The sequence below is a fragment of the Salminus brasiliensis genome, chromosome 8, assembly GCF_030463535.1.
Source record: "Salminus brasiliensis chromosome 8, fSalBra1.hap2, whole genome shotgun sequence".
Taxonomy (NCBI): Eukaryota; Metazoa; Chordata; class Actinopteri; order Characiformes; family Bryconidae; genus Salminus; species Salminus brasiliensis.
The window spans coordinates 30,373,469-30,391,445 of record NC_132885.1 but is presented as its reverse complement, the minus strand read 5'-3'; positions in this window follow the sequence as shown (position 1 = coordinate 30,391,445).

Genomic DNA, 17,977 nt, shown 5'->3' with positions numbered 1-17,977 from the left:
TTTTCCACCTTCAGAGAGGGAGTCCGCCATGGCATCCTGGAAAACTGTATGACAAAAAAGAAAGTCAATACATGTATAGAAACTGAATGATCACTTACCTGTATCACAGCTGTTTACGAACAGTCAGCCTTGCACAGTTGAAGATGGATAGAAAGCCAGCCAGCCAGTCATATTTGAGATTGGAGATGCAGATGGATAAACCCTTGTTAGTCGTTTCCACCTTCAGAGAGGGAGTCCGCCATGGCATCCTGGAAAACTGTATGACAAAAAAGAAAGTCAATACATGTATAGAAACTGAATGATCACTTACCTGCATCACAGTTGTTTACGAACAGTCAGCCTTGCACAGTTGAAGATGGACAGATAGCCAGCCAGCCAGTCATGTTTAGGATTGAAGATGCAGATGGATAAACCCTTGTTAGTCGTTTTCACCTTCAAGGACGGAGTCCGTCATGGCATCCTGGGAAACTGTATGATAAAAAAAGAAAGTCAATACATGTATAGAAACTGAATGATCACTTACCTGTATCACAGCTGTTTACGAACAGTCGGCCTCACACCGTTGAAGTTGGACAGAATACCAGCCAGCCAGTCATAGTTGAGTTTGGAGATGCAGATGGATAAACCCTTGTTAGTCGTTTCCACCTTCAAGGAGGGAGTCCGTCATGGCATCCTGGGAAACTGTATGACAAAAAAGAAAGTCAACACATGTATAGAAACTGAATGATCACTTACCTGTATCACAGCTGTTTACGATCAGTCAGCCTTGCACCGCTGATGGACAGAATACCAGCCAGCCAGTCATAGTTGAGATTGGAGATGCAGATGGATAAACCCTTGTAAGTAGTTTCCACCTTCAAGGGGGGGAGTCCGTCATGGCATCCTGGGAAACTGTATGATAAAAAAGAAAGTCAATACATGTATAGGAAACGAATGATCACTTACCTGTATCACAGCTGTTTACAAACAGTCAGCCTGGCACAGTTAAAGATGGACAGAATACCAGCCAGCCAGTCATAGTTGAGATTGGAGATGCAGATGGATAAACCCTTGTTAGTCGTTTCCACCTTCAGAGAGGGAGTCCGTCATGGCATCCTGGGAAAGTGTATGACAAAAAAGAAAGTCAATACATGTATAGAAACTGAATGATCACTTACCTGTATCACAGCTGTTTACGAACAGTCAGCCTTGCACAGCTGAAGATGGACAGAATACCAGCCACAGTTGTGAAGTGAGAAGCAGATGGAATGACCCCTGTTAGTAGTTTCCACCTTCAGAGAGAGAGTCCGTCATGGCATCCTGGGAAACTGTATGACAAAAAAGAAAGTCAATACATGTATAGAAACTGAATGATCACTTACCTGTATCACAGCTGTTTACAAACAGTCAGCCTTGCACCGCTGATGGACAGATAGCCAGCCAGCCAGTCATAGTTGAGATTGGAGATGCAGATGGATAAACCCTTGTCAGTAGTTTCCACCTTCAAGGAGGGAGTCCATCATGGCATCCTGGGAAACTGTATGACAAAAAAGAAAGTCAATACATGTATAGAAACTGAATGATCACTCACCTGTATCACAGCTGTTTACGAACAGTCAGCCTGGCACCGTTGACGATGGACAGAAAGCCACCCACACAGCCACAGTTCTGAAGTGAGAAGCAAATGGAATGACCCCTGTTAGTATTTTCCACCTTCAGAGAGGGAGTCCGCCATGGCATCCTGGAAAACTGTATGACAAAAAAGAAAGTCAATACATGTATAGAAACTGAATGATCACTTACCTGTATCACAGCTGTTTACGAACAGTCAGCCTTGCACAGTTGAAGATGGATAGAAAGCCAGCCAGCCAGTCATATTTGAGATTGGAGATGCAGATGGATAAACCCTTGTTAGTCGTTTCCACCTTCAGAGAGGGAGTCCGCCATGGCATCCTGGAAAACTGTATGACAAAAAAGAAAGTCAATACATGTATAGAAACTGAATGATCACTTACCTGTATCACAGCTGTTTACGAACAGTCAGCCTTGCACAGTTGAAGATGGATAGAAAGCCAGCCAGCCAGTCATATTTGAGATTGGAGATGCAGATGGATAAACCCTTGTTAGTCGTTTCCACCTTCAGAGAGGGAGTCCGCCATGGCATCCTGGAAAACTGTATGACAAAAAAGAAAGTCAATACATGTATAGAAACTGAATGATCACTTACCTGTATCACAGTTGTTTACGAACAGTCAGCCTTGCACAGTTGAAGATGGACAGATAGCCAGCCAGCCAGCCAGTCATGTTTAGGATTGAAGATGCAGATGGATAAACCCTTGTTAGTCGTTTTCACCTTCAAGGACGGAGTCCGTCATGGCATCCTGGGAAACTGTATGATAAAAAAAGAAAGTCAATACATGTATAGAAACTGAATGATCACTTACCTGTATCACAGCTGTTTACGATCAGTCAGCCTTGCACCGCTGATGGACAGAATACCAGCCAGCCAGTCATATTTGAGATTGGAGATGCAGATGGATAAACCCTTGTTAGTCGTTTCCACCTTCAGAGAGGGAGTCCGTCATGGCATCCTGGGAAAGTGTATGACAAAAAAGAAAGTCAATACATGTATAGAAACTGAATGATCACTTACCTGTATCACAGCTGTTTACGAACAGTCAGCCTTGCACAGCTGAAGATGGACAGAATACCAGCCACAGTTGTGAAGTGAGAAGCAGATGGAATGACCCCTGTTAGTAGTTTCCACCTTCAGAGAGAGAGTCCGTCATGGCATCCTGGGAAACTGTATGACAAAAAAGAAAAAGTCAATACATGTATAGAAACTGAATGATCACTTACCTGTATCACAGCTGTTTACGAACAGTCAGCCTTACACAGATGCAGATGGACAGAAAGCCAGCTACACAGACATGGTGAACTAAGGTGGTTATCAGTAATACCTTATTTGACAATGACTGCTTTAGTTGCCACAGATTGTACAATCCAAATTTAAATTTAATGTCCAAGTCACTGGTTCTCATAAGAGTTGATTGTTTTAACTCATTTTCTGACATCTATGATTACAAACTATGTCTATGATACTGCAGGGTTTGAAATATGTGCAAGCGATACTAATATTACTTTATTACTTTACTATAGAGTTGCACCTTCTAAATGTTACCGTAAAGCAAGACAGATCCCAGGAAGCACAGGTGAAGCCTTTCTAGGTGGTAGAGGACCGGACGTCAAACCCGCAGTCAGCAGTGGAGCGCAAAAAGACTCTGCTCCCTCGATTCTGGCATCTGTCTTCTTTCTAACAGTGTCTCTCCACAGCCATCGTGTTTCTTGTGAATAAACACAGAGGTTAGTAAAGCAAAGTAATGTAAAGTAACACACATAGTAGATAGCACAAGGATTGACACTGGCTAAGAAACAAGCCAAAGCTAATATTAAAGAATATAAAGAAATGACTAGGATTAACAAGCAACATGAGAGCTAGTAAACAGCAGATAGGCAAGAGAAGACCCATCAGCCTAGATCGAAAGACAGAGCATTGTGGTTGGACAGGAAAGTAACCCACAGAAACTTACTAAACTGAGTTAACATGGATGCGCCTAATCTCACCCTCCCATACCCAATCTCACCACTTTCACTGGTGGTACTATTTCCACATATTTCTAAGACTAGGAGAAGCTGCATTTCATACAAGAGAACACACATGACAGTATGACGCATGAATTTCATGATAAACAGCTTTCAGGGTCTCCTCAGAAAATGCTAGCAATATACACTTCACCAGAGTGAATCGGGCTGTCTTACCAATGAGCCAAAAAACGTTCGTTTGTACATCCAAGCACATTTTCACTTGAGTTTGGGGAGCTCAGTCAAGTTAGTTTGATATTAGATCAGCAGATATTCACTTCCTCCCTCCTCTCACTCACAATGTCCTAAAATCTCAGATTTGTTTTAAACGATGGAAAACAAAAACTACAATCATTATATTTCCTCAACATTTCCAGTCTTTCCATTTTGACAAGGATATTTAATCAAAATAGCCAGAATTCCTGCAGCAGGTGCTGTAGACGGTAAAAGCCTGTCTATAAAGTGTGGAAACCTAAAACACGCAGAGAGAGAAGGAGCTGCTGGTATTAGACAATCAAACCTACTGAAGAACAGAGATGAAATGAAAATTAATGACTAACCTTTACTTCATGAATGGATTTGTTTAGCACTTTAAATAAAAAAACAATATATAACAATAATAAATATATACATAAAATATGCTGATTTTCACAATTTGTAATGTAATATTCTTCCAGTGAAACATCCAGATAGCATACAAATCCAAAGTCAGTTGTAGTGTACAGAGACACATCTGAAATATACTACTACCCTTAGAATAGCCCGATTACAATTTGCAAAAAAGTACTTAAGAGAGCCTGTAGAATTCTGGACAAAGGTCTTGTGGACAGATGAGACTAAGATTAACCTATATCAGAGTGATGGAAAGACAAGTATTGTGGACTGCTCACTAGTGCCTGAAGGGGGGTAAAATTATGTCTGCATTCACCCTTTTATTAATGGTATATACGTGGACTCCATAAAAATAATCCAAAACATAGGAGTTGGAAAGCTCTCGCAAAGCTGTTTGTACTTCGGACATCCTTCTCTTTAAAGAGTTTATAATCCTGGGTGTTTCCTTGTGAAAGGAAAGTCTGAACCATGGAAGTCGTTGGTTTGAGTTGCTGAGAATCAATTTAGGAGTGGTACCTTTGTCCTCTGTGTGAAAAGCTTATCCCAATGTCCATATGAAGAGCAAGTTAGCTGTAAGGAGTGCAAATAGAGAAACAAACAAACAAACAAGAAAAATGTGAAGCTTTCTGCAAAAGCACAACAGCACCCAACCTCATGCATTAAACATACACAAACATTGATAGAATATCTAAAGAATTAAAGGATTGCAAACTTACAATGAGTATTGGGCCTGTACTCATGCCATTTGTCTCAACACTGGAGTCATATGGGTGTCAGCTATGGCTTCAAGTAGGCCTAAGTTGTAGGATTTGTTTTATGCCACAACCACAACAGGCCCAATGAGACCTAAAGAACCAGCACAACAGGCCTAATGAGACATAAAGAACCAGCACAACAGGCCCAATGAGACCTAAAGAACCAGCACAACAGGCCCAATGAGACCTAAAGAACCAGCACAACAGGCCCAATGAGACCTAAAGAACCAGCACAACAGGCCCAATTAGACCATAAGCACATGACAATAGGCCCAATGAGAACTTAAGGTCTCAATGGGCCTGTTTTCATGTTCCTAAGAACCAGCACAACAGGCTTATCCCAATGTCCATATGAAGAGCAAGTTAGTTGTAAAGAGCACAAACAGAGAAACAAACAAACAAGAAAAAAAGAGAAGCTTTCTGCAAAAGCACAACAGCACCCAACCTCATGCATTAAACATACACAAACCTTGACAGAATATATAAAGAATTAAAGGATTGCAAACTTACAATGAGTATTTGAACCAAAGCTCCTTCATTCAGTCTTCATTACAGTGAGGCCTGAAGTGAGCCTCAGCTAAACCTCTTTGCTACTGATTGGTTCTCTCCTTTTGGCTTGTAACCTGGCCTATTTCCAATATACTGCCACATAGTGGATGGAGTAGGAATTACCATGAAAAGAACATGCAATTTGTCTCAACACTGGAGTCATATGGGTGTCAGCTATGGCTTCAAGTAGGCCTAAGTTGTAGGATTTGCCACAACCACAACAGGCCCAATGAGACCTAAAGAACCAGCACAACAGGCCCAATGAGACCTAAAGAACCAGCACAACAGGCCCAAAGATACCTAAAGAACCAGCACAACAGGCCCAAAGATACCTAAAGAATCAGCACAACAGGCCCAAAGATACCTAAAGAACCAGCACAACAGGCCCAAAGATACCTAAAGAACCAGCACAACAGGCCCAATGAGACCTAAAGAATCAGCACAACAGGCCCAAAGATACCTAAAGAATCAGCACAACAGGCCCGATGAGACCTAAAGAACCAGCACAACAGGCCCAAAGATACCTAAAGAACCAGCACAACAGGCCCAATGAGACCTAAAGAACCAGCACAACAGGCCCAAAGATACCTAAAGAACCAGCACAACAGGCCCGATGAGACCTAAAGAACCAGCACAACAGGCCCGATGAGACTAGTGATGCACCCATCAGATATGAGGATTGGATATTGGTCCCGATATTAGCAATGCTTGCTTCCCTTTGGTCTCACTGGACTTCACATTTCAGAATAAAAGTCCTGAGCCAACACTGCTAAATACACGAATAACAAAACTATACACATAACTAATCATCAAATTTTTGATTATTTTGTTAATAGTCATATCTTATATAAAGACATATTAGAATAGCCTAGTATCTTTTGAAAATAACAAAATCTGTGCAAAATCACTGTAAGGCAAATTCTGTGCCAAAGTCCTGCACAATCATTTCTTATTTTAGTAATAAAATAAATAGTAATTCAATAAATATATATCTTTGATAATTTGTTTTATTTTATTTTACAAAGTTAGTGAGGTTAGCTGACGCTTTCATTTTCTCCCACATGTTGAGGTATACGGTTTATTTATTCAACAATGGTATCGGATCAGTATTGTGTATCTATCAATAAGTTAATGTATCGTATTGGATCTGAAACTAAACTTGACATACCACCTTAAAATCACGTGCTGAACAGATTTTGTTGAAATGGGCTCAAGCGTTCAAAAGTTCCAGGCTTACATTTTTGAATAATTATTATAGTTATTCAATAATTATTAGTTATTAAGACCATTGCAAGTATTTTAATACCAAATATGTGAGGAGTGGTAAAAAGAAAATATTGGACTAGTTAGCAGAAGTGGGAAGACATCAAGGAATCAGCCAAAAAATTATTTTGAGTGTAGGACTTACAGGTCACACGTTATTGAATTAAAACATTTAATGTTTTGCTGCAGCGCCACCATCAGGCCAGTGAATGTAATTTTTCTTGTCTTTTCACAGCTTATAGATTATTCTATTTTTAATGTGTGCTTAAATTGCACTGCATCTTCAACTCCAAGATGATTTCCACCATGGCAGTCGTCTTTGTGTGTTCCTCTGGCAACTGACGCTATTTATTATTTATTTTAACTTTAATATTTATTTTACACGTACAGTTCTCCTCCGGAACAGTTAGTTACAGTTGAGAGGCGCTCCTGGAGTTTGGTAAAGTTCATCATGAACTTACCTTAAGCCTTTCTGATTTCCATTTTCTTTTGCACTAGGACACCGCCGAAACCAGCCAGCAAGGACCAGCAGCACCGGCCTCGAGAAGATGACACAGCGGACAGAGTGCCCAAGGCGGAAACGGGGAAAAAAGCAGGTGGGCTACATGCTTGGTTAAAGGCTAGGGCTGCGTGTTCACCGCTACCTTGCCTGTTGCAGCCATTGTTCGCTCCCTCGGAAAGACTGACCACAGTATTAGCACATTATATAGTCCCAGGAACATCATTCAGTCTTAAAATAGGGACATCATACACCAATTTTGACTCATGATTTATTTGAAGAAGTGATTGGACAATGAGCTTTGTACAAAGTACAGTAGTACAGTGTGTTTAATAACATTAGCAGATAAGCTGTGTGATCACATTATTAGTATATTATATGGTCCCAGGAACATCATACACTTTAATGTCCCAAGGATTCCATTATTTTAACATTGAATGTACAATGAACTTTGTACTATTACTAGTTTTAAGTTTACAGTACTGTAAAGCCGGTGTTTGGGGAATCAGTGTCTCTGTGCTCTTTGTTTAGCTTGCTTCTCTACTTTCTTACACTTATTTTTATATATCTGTTTAGTCATTTACTGCGTCGTAAGCCTTCTACCCACTTCCACAGCCAGAACTAGAAAACAATGATTTCCTCAGCAAATTGTACAACCTGTACACTCAACCCAATTCCCTCAAAAATACTAAAAGAAATACTCCCAATTATAATCAGACCTCTTTTAACAATAGTAAATTCATCCCTTAGCTTGGGGCATGTACACAAAACCATAAAACATTTAATCAAAAAAACAAATCTTGATACTAGTGTATTTCTAATTACAGACCCATCATATGGATATACTTTTATATCCAAGATATTAGAAAAAGCTGTGGCCCAATAACTCTTATACATGAGTAAAAATGACATGTATGAGAAATTCCAATCTGGATTCAGATCCCATCATAGCACTGAGACAGCCCTAGCAAAGATTACAAACGATCTCCTTCTTGCCTCTAATCAAAGCTACATTTCTTTATTAGCCCTTCTTAACCTCAGTGTAGCCTTTGATACAATAGATCACACTATTAGAAACTCTTAGAAAGATTAGAGAACATGGTTGGATTTACAGAAACAGCCCTATCGTGGCTCAAATCATATCTAACCGGACGCTATCAGTTTGTGAAGGTAAAAGATTTATCTTCAAATTACACAAAAGTAAGATATGGAGTTCTAGGCTTTATTTTAGGATCACTATTACTTAAATTATACGTTACCACTGGGCTCAGTTATAAGCAGACATGATGTTAACTTCTATTATTATGCAGATGACACACAGCTCTATATATCAGCCAAACCTGATGATAAATCTAGATTAAAGAAAATTGAGGACTGTGTAAAGGATATAAAATTCTGAATGTCACATAACTTCCTTCTTCTTAACAGTAACAACGTTTAGTTAACCGAAAAGGTTCTCCTTTTAGGTCCAGGGACCTCAATAAACTTCACCTAGTTCAAAATACTGCAGCCAGGATCCTTACTAAAACTAAAATATTTGACCATATTTGTCCAGTTCTATCATCACTGCATTGGCTGTATTGACTACAAAAACATTTCTACTAACACACAAAACTCTACATGGCCTCACTCCTAATTACCTTATTACATATTATGAACTATAAAGATTACTTAGATCCCAGGGTACTGGCTTCGTAGTAGTTCCCAAAATTCAGAAAACCTCAGCAGGGGGAAGAGCTTTTTTTATAAAGTCCCCCAACTCTGGAATAACCTTCCAGATAATGTTCAGGACTCAGACACAGTCTCAATTTTTTAATCTAGACTAAAAATCGATGCATTTGCTACAAAGTTGCATTTGCTACATCTGCTTGTATTTCAGCACGTAATATTTCCATGTATTTTCCTCAAAATAGTGCAAATAAACAATTCAATATTGAGACTGTGTTTGTCCTCTGTGTAACTTATAGAAACAGAAAAAACTGTTTTAATGACTTAATGACATTAGAATTAAAACAAACCTGTCCGTCCCTCAGAGCAACAGCAACTACCGCATTAAATTAGAACCTATATCTGTTATTGTAAATGACACTATTACTGACAATAGGCTTAATGCACTATGTCTCTGTGAGACATGGGTTAAACCTGATGAATATACAGCTTTAAATGAGTCCAGTCATGTTAGAAATAGTTCTTAACCAGAATATCTTTCACCCGCCCGCTGTATTAGCAAACATACAATAACAACTGCAACAGCGAATGCGTTGTTAGCTAAACCTAACAAGGTCCTGTTTCTCTGCAAAATAACAGACCGTATTAAAGAAATGAAAAACTGGATGACATTTTTTTTTTACTTAATTCTGACAAAACAGAGGTCCTTTTACTTGGTCCTAATATAGATAAAAAATATTAATGATAATACTGTGGTAAACACAGATGTTCACTTAGTTATACCTGGTAAAACAGTGAGAAACTTAAGGGTCGTTTTTGACTCTATTCTCTCATTTGATGCACATATATGCAGTATATTTAAAATGGGTTTCTTTGATTTACGCAACCTTGCTAAACCCGCTGCATACTATCCCAGGGGCATGCTTCATAAGCTCCAGCTTGTTCAGAATGCCGCTGCCAGGGTACTAACTAGAGCTAGGAAATTTGATCATATTAGTCCAATTCTTTCATCCTTACACTGGTTACCTGTTACATTTTATATAGATTCAAAAATACTTCTTCTAACATGTAAATCTCTCAATGGTCTGGCCCCACATTATCTGGAGGAACTTCTTACACCTTATAACCCTCCACGTACACTCCGCTCGCAAGATGCTGGCTATAATAGTCTGATAGTCACACATATTAGAAAAAAACAATGCAGGAGGAAGAGCGTTCTTGTAAAAAGCCCCCCAACTTTGGAACAAGCTCCCTGTTAATATACGGGAATCAGACACACTCTTAGTCTTTAAATCTAGATGAAAAACTTTTCTCTTTACACCAGCTTTCAGAGAACTCTCCAGTTCTGTGTTCTGTCCTGCTCTGATTACATTTCACCACTGTTACGTCCCACTCTGATTACAGGCTTTTCATTACTATTATTGTGGTCGTCTCTCTAACTTCTTTCTGCTACAGGTCATTCATTAAACATAAACCTTGTTTTAATCTTCATCTTTTTTCTCTCTCTCCTCATGTCTTGAGCTGCCTGCTTGGAGTTGCCCATTTTTGGTTCGTCTTGGTATCAGGCCTGTCCCACACAACCATCCTAATCTCTTTTGCATGTGCTGTGGTGCCCTGTTCCTCCTGCTGTGCCCTGATGTTCGCTCAGCCTGGCTCTCCACTGCCCTGCTAAGTTACGGTTCTGCTCTGGAGTCCACTGGAGTGATCCACTCCTACCACACTCCATTTCTATACATACACATACTTAATCAGCATGGACTTTAACATTAACACAACATGTCCAGCACCTACTCACACACATACTTCATAACCTGTTCCTACATTAGCTATAGCTCTTCATTATCGCTCTGTCCAGCACCTACTCACACTCATACTAAATAAACTGTTCCTACATTAGCTATAGGTCTTCATTATCTCTCTGTCCAGCACCTACTCACACTCCTACTTCATAATCTGCTCCTACATTAGCTATAGCTCTTCATTATCTCTCTGTCCAGCACCTACTCACACTCATACTTAATAACCTGTTCCTACATTAGCTATAGCTCTTCATTATCTCTCTGTCCAGCAGCTACACACGCTCATACTTCATAACCTGCTCCTACATTAGCTATAGCTCTTCATTATCTCTCTGTCCAGCAGCTACTCACACTCATACTTCATAAACTGTTCCTACATTAGCTATAGCTCTTCATTATCTCTCTGTCCAGCAGCTACTCACACTCATACTTCATAATCTGTTCCTACATTAGCTATAGCTCTTCATTATCTCTCTGTCCAGCAGCTACACACGCTCATACTTCATAACCTGCTCCTACATTAGCTATAGCTCTTCATTATCTCTCTGTCCAGCACCTACTCACACTCCTACTTCATAACCTGCTCCTACATTAGTTATAGCTCTTCATTATCTCTCTGTGCAGCACCTACTCACACTCATACTTCATAACCTGTTCCTACATTAGCTATAGCTCTTCATTATCTCTCTGTCCAGCACCTACTCACACTCATACTTCATAAACTGTTCCTACATTAGCTATAGCTCTTCATTATCTCTCTGTCCAGCAGCTACTCACACTCATACTTCATAACCTGTTCCTACATTAGCTATAGCTCTTCATTATCTCTCTGTCTGGTTCTTTGTATAATGTTATTTGTTTGTTTGTGCTGTGCGGGTTGACCTAAGGCAGATGGGTTACTCGGTCTGAGTCTTGGTTTCTCCCAAGGTTTCTTCCTCTTAGTATGAGGGAGTTTTTCCTTTCCACTGTCGCTGCCACCTCCATTGTGGTGCTTGCTCATAAGAGGCGTGGACCTGGCTTAGTGACATTTGTTGCGAAAGGCGCTATATACATAAATTTTGAATTGATTTTGAATTTAACTGAATCACTCTTACCATCACTGTCATGACTATATTAAGTTCTACTACACAATGATTATTGTATTATGAATATGTTGCACATCTGAGCAATACAGCAGGATAGATGGTTTTGTCAATAATTAATAAATAGTTCTGATCAGAGGAGGATGGTTATCTTGTGAGTCGTGGTTCCTCCCAAGGTTTCTTGCTCCAGCTCTGAGGGAGTTTTTCTTTGCCACTGTCGCCGTTGGCTTTTATTAATTACTGACTGTGTAAAGCTGCTTTGTGACAACAGTTGTAAAACGAGCTATGCAAATCAATTTGATTTAATCATTTTAGCTACACAATTGAAGTTCTCTAAAAATAAACAATCAATCTAACAAAAAACTACAATTAACAGAGCGTTACCTAGTCTACTTTACCTCACTTACCATTTGCCTAGGTAGCCTAACAAATTTAGGCACATGTTGTCTCAGGAAAACCATGTTTTATGTTTACACATAGACATCATATACAGTACCAATCAGAAGTTTGGACAAACTCATATTCCATGTTTTTTCCTTATTTTCTACATTGTAGAAAAATATTACTTAAGACTGCCAAAACTATGTATGAACACAAATGGAATTATGTAGTAAATGAAAAAAAATGTTAAATGAGAATAAACAAACCCAGAATGTTTTATACTTTATATTTTTATATTCTTTAAAGACAACTTTGCCTATTGCTGAGCATCTTCTTAGTTAGCTTCATGAGCTAGGCACCTGGAATAGTTTAACAGTATTGAAGAATTACCCAGAGGTGCCATTACAATTGGGTCTAGGTTGAGTGATTGTGGAGACCTAATCATTTAAATCTGTTACCTTTATGTCCACATATGAAAGTTTTGTGCAAATGTTTTTTATGGCATTGAAACAGAATACTTAAACAGACACTTTTAGTTCCATAAAGAATCATGAGATGCGAGTGAAGAACCATTACATGATGTATTTACCTGAACCATTTTAAAGGTTCTTCACGTTCAATCATTTCTATCACAAACATAGTTCTTTATTGAAATAAAAATGGCTAGCTAAACATTTTCTGTGGCAATGCTAAAAAAACAACAACAAAAACCCCAAAACAAAACAAAAACAACATTTGATGCACTTTATTTATAAGAGTAAAGTAAGCCACTTAGCACACATACTGTCCTAGATACATCATCTGGGCTTGAGGGGGGGAAATCATGTTTAGTTATGTGTTATAATATGTAAGTTTTATGTTTAATTTATGTACAATAACATCTCTAGCTTCATATGGCATACATTCATGACAAATCTTAGCAATAATAAGATGCTACAACATCCGTAATGATGACATACTCGGATGAGTACTTCATACTTAATACCTCTACTTTGCTGCATTTTTTACTCTGAAAGCATTTGTTTGTCAGTTACTTACTCATAACTTTGCAATTATATTTGCACTTTTGTATAGCCAAGTTTAGGACTTAAAATAAACCATTTACTTTGTTTGCACTTGTTGTTTTCGTATCCTCATGTTTACAGTTTAAAATGGACAGTTTTGCCAATTGTTTCTTTATCACACAGTAAGATGAGGACATTGTTTTTTGCAAAAACAACTTCCTGTACAAAGAGCAAGTTTAGTTTTAATACTTGTTAGGTTCTACTAATCCCAAACAGCTAGGAGAAATGAAAAGTGCACAACAAGCAAAAGTCCGGGTCTCAAGAGGTTAAGAAAGAGGACAATCATGGGACATTTATAGAAGCTACAATCAAAAGAACGACAGCCTTTAGAACCACAAATTCAGCATGTCAGAAGGACAAGGACAAGGCATATTTCTACTGTATCCAGGCAGGAATTATCTGTGATGGAAACTACAATCTATCAGGATTCAAGATTCAAGATTAAACATGATTGTCTGAGCCACAAAGTCATTGTTCAATGCACTTACAATGAGCACAATGGGAATGTTGCAGATTCTGAAAAAGAGGGTCATTTCCAAACAGTATGTCCAGATTTGGTCAAAGAAATTGAAGAATAGATCTCATTAGGTGTCAAACCGGATGTTATTCTTTTGGAAGCCCATAGATGGTCTAGAGCTCAAGGACACACCGACTTGAACAACCGTCAATAATTCAGTCCAAATGATGTTCAGAGCATTCTTACATGGATATTGCGCAGAAACCATTTCCTGCCTTTTTGTGGTCCTAAACCATTGTAAATAGACCTGTAAAGATAAAAATAAATGAAAACTAATAAAAAAATCTAGTTATTTATTAAATGATATTTAATAAGAATAAGTGCATAAATTTATTAAGTTACCTCATCTGTAAAGGACATCATCCAGCAACTACCCATCATCTAATGTGGTCAATGAGTTCTTGGTTAGTGAAGGTGCTTCAGAAGTCCTTTAGATTGATCATGAAATGGCATCAAGGCATGTTACAACAACTGAACATTATAATTATTTAAAAATAACAAAAAAAGCTTCTATTTTACATCAACACACCTTTTCCCTCCTCCATGGCAGAATGGTTTCTGTGCAAACACAAAATGACAGACATATGCAAATAAAATGTTAAGAATATGTTAAGAAATTAACATCCATACAATTTATCCCAACCACAAAAATTTAATGTTACCTACACAAAATTATGTTTTGACACACAAGAGGGAGTCCAAAAGAACTGAGAGCAATGTTTTTGAATATTGCTGAATAATGTTACATTTGCAGATCACTGCATGATACACCTGGCACCTTGATTCGGCATATTAAAGTTGTTGCATGGTTCATATGCAGGAAAAAAATAGCCTGATGTGCTCAGCATAGTTGTTCTCTGCAGATCAAAAGTTTGCAGGCTTTCGAAAGCCCCTGAAAATTGTTCATGCAAGAAATACGCATGATGCCATGATGACTCCAGAAAATTCCAGGAGAAAGGCAGTAGAAGACATTTTTAGAAATATACACAATCCTTTTAGTGACTTGAACACAGATGCTAAATGGAGGAAGTACTTGTACCAGTACCAGTGTTGAACCTATTGAAATTCATTTAGGTGGGTTCCTGTAACATCATCTTAGGCTGCCAAATGGACAAATGGCAGCTTAAGAAAGTCTCCCCTGACAAAAAGTGACGAAAAACACCCCTGGACTTAGGAGGTATTATTAAAAATAGTCAATAATTCTCACATGGAAGAAGAGGCAGGAATGGCGACTAGGTTTAAAAGGTAAAAAGACGACCCAACATTAAGAAACAAACAAACCAGAATCGTGTTGTAGCGATTTCTCAGCAAACACTGGACCAAGATGAAAAAAAAAAAACAGTGGAGGCAGCAAATTTGAAGTTGATTTTAAAAGAAATAAAAGGACTTTCTGCAGGACAGTAACACTCCGCTCCAAGCCATTAAAGGAGAGATCTCGAAAATTAACTCAAGGTTAGACGTCAAAGGTGCTCTGCTCTGTCAGATCCCAAAAATATTCTACTGAGCCTATTTTAAGTGGAAATAACCCTATACTAGGAATAGCAGCAGAAAAACCCGATCTGTTCATTGTATGTTTTAGATTGAAAGCTGTCACATTGTTGAGTTGAAAATGCAGCTAGAGACTGATATAAACCCATTACTTTTACGTCCATCTTCCCCTCTGTGTCTGTCTCTACGGCAGTCTCCCCCAGCAAACTTCCAATGCCTTTACTTGACCCCGTGTCAGACAACCTGATTCCACTATGTGCTGCTTCTAAGTTCTCAGCTCAGCTTCTAACTCCATCAGTCAGGCGGCATCAGTTTTTACAAAAATAATAATTATTATTATATTAATTTCATGTGTATAGTCCGAACTCTTTTGGTCATATAAACCCTCCCTTGAGGCTCCCTTGTCTTAGAATCTTCAAAATTCTTTAAAAACTTCCTTTAAAAAAAATTCTAATCGGAACAGCCCTGAGAAATAAATCACTTCCAAAACCTTGCCTTAAAATCTTTAATTTTCTTTCTTAAAAAAAACCCCAGATTCAACAAATAAATTCTGTAGGTTGAGCAGTATTGAGAATGAAATATCGTAAAATCTTGTCTTAGTGTCTTCGAATTTTAATGAATTTGGATGCCTGCAAAATTCTCTGGTTTAAACAACCCTGAGAATCGGAATATTCCAAGACAATATCTTAGAATCTTCGGATTGAAATAAAGATCCCAAGAAATTTCCAGTTCATACAACTGTGAGACTCAAACGATCTTAAGGCAATGCTTTGGAAATCTTCTGACTTTGAGTCAGAACCCCCCCCCCCCCCCCCCCCCAAAAAAAAAACATCTTAATTTGAGAATTAAGTGTTCTAAAACTTTTGGATTACTTTAACCCGGATCCCTTTTTAAACTGCGTCCCGTCTCCTCTCGTGTGTCCCGTGTGCTCTAAATTCTTAAGGCAACTGATCTTATTAATTAGCTTACTGTCTCCTCTGGAACAGTCTGGGAGTCAGTAGAGTGCCTGAATTGACTCAGAATCACTCATTGGGATGACAGCAGCCGCCTCTGTCTCCGAAAACCCTGGACTGGAATATTGGTATCTCTGTGGAACCTCCAGAACTGTGGTAGTCAGATTTGCTTCTCCGCGCTTAAAGAATCAACTCGATCAGTCAGCCTTAGGAATGTAGAGAAACACATGATCACCGTTCTGAAGCAGAACTAGTTACACTTTTTATACTCCACAAATACGCGATGGACGGGTACTACGTGACATTCACACACATTGGTTTTGATTGGTCCTTTTGATGTTCATTTACTGAAGCATTTTGGTTTTCATTGCCTTTGATGCACCTTGGAATTACGTTTTTGACTTTTATTAGGAGTGTTCAAACAGCTGATCCAGCCTTCCCCTACAACAGCAATATTCAGGGAGACTCCTCGAGGGCTTTATCTACTAATCATGTTCAAATGTGGATAGCTTTTGCCACATTAGTAGCAAGACTGCTTATATTGCTTAAATGTAAAGAGAAAAGCCCTCCTAGCTTTAAAAAGTGGGCGAACGATTTGATGCAGTTTATGGAATTAGAAAAAATCTCATACTCTTTGGCTGGCTGCTACATAGATGCTCCTTTAATATATTTGATATTAGTAAAATGCATTCATTTTCAATGGACATCTATGCAGCTGAAACGGGTAGCTTAGTGCATCCCAACCTTTTCAACATTAACATTTTAATATAACATTATAGTCATTATGGCTTTTAGAAAAATGTTTGTGTCAGGTGGGGTAGTAGGGTAGTGTTTGTTTTCCTTACATGACTTACTTTTATACTTCAAGTAGTTTTGAAACCAAATTAGTGCAAGTCAGATTTTACTACATCGTAATTTGATATTTTAGTGAAATGTACACTTTTCTGTGTAAATGAGTTGATTATGGTTTATTCTTTTTATTAGCTTTAAATGTCCAAGCACCTCCACCCCCAGTTAGAGGCAGTAGATGAAGCATCATTTGACTGCCCTTGTCCAGTTGTAAAGGATAAAAAAAGGATAAAGGTGCACGTATTCGTCACTGTACAGTGTGGACTGTACAGCGAAATGTGTCCTCCGCATTTAACCCATCTGGTAGTGAACACACACTCACACACACACACGTGTTAGGGGCAGTGAGTACACACACACACCCAGAGCGGTGGGCAGCCAACTCCAGCGCCCGGGGAGCAGAGAGGGTAAAGGGCCTTGCTCAAGGGCAGCTTGCCGAGCCCGGGAATCGAACCCACAACCCTGTTATCGATATCCCGGCGCTCTAACCGCTGAGCCACCACTGCCCCCTTCCTCAAGTGGAACACTTTCAGACCTCTAACTAATATGTTTTAAACCACATTGTGAATTACACATCCTATAATCAGTACAGAATTATAATATTATTGGTGGCCTACAAGTTCACAAATAGAACAATTTTATCTGTACAGAGAAGATCTAGCACATATAGAAGAAGAGATTGAAGCTCTGGAGAGCACAATGGATGCCTCTGAAGCTCTGGAGAGGAGGTAAATATAGTTTACTACTACATATGAGACAGAACAATGCAATCCACACCTCTGCTGACAGTGTTTAATTCTTTATCGTATAGTCTTCAGAATATGAATGTCCAAGACAACAAAAACCTGAACATGAATAAACTTGAGATCAATGGCCT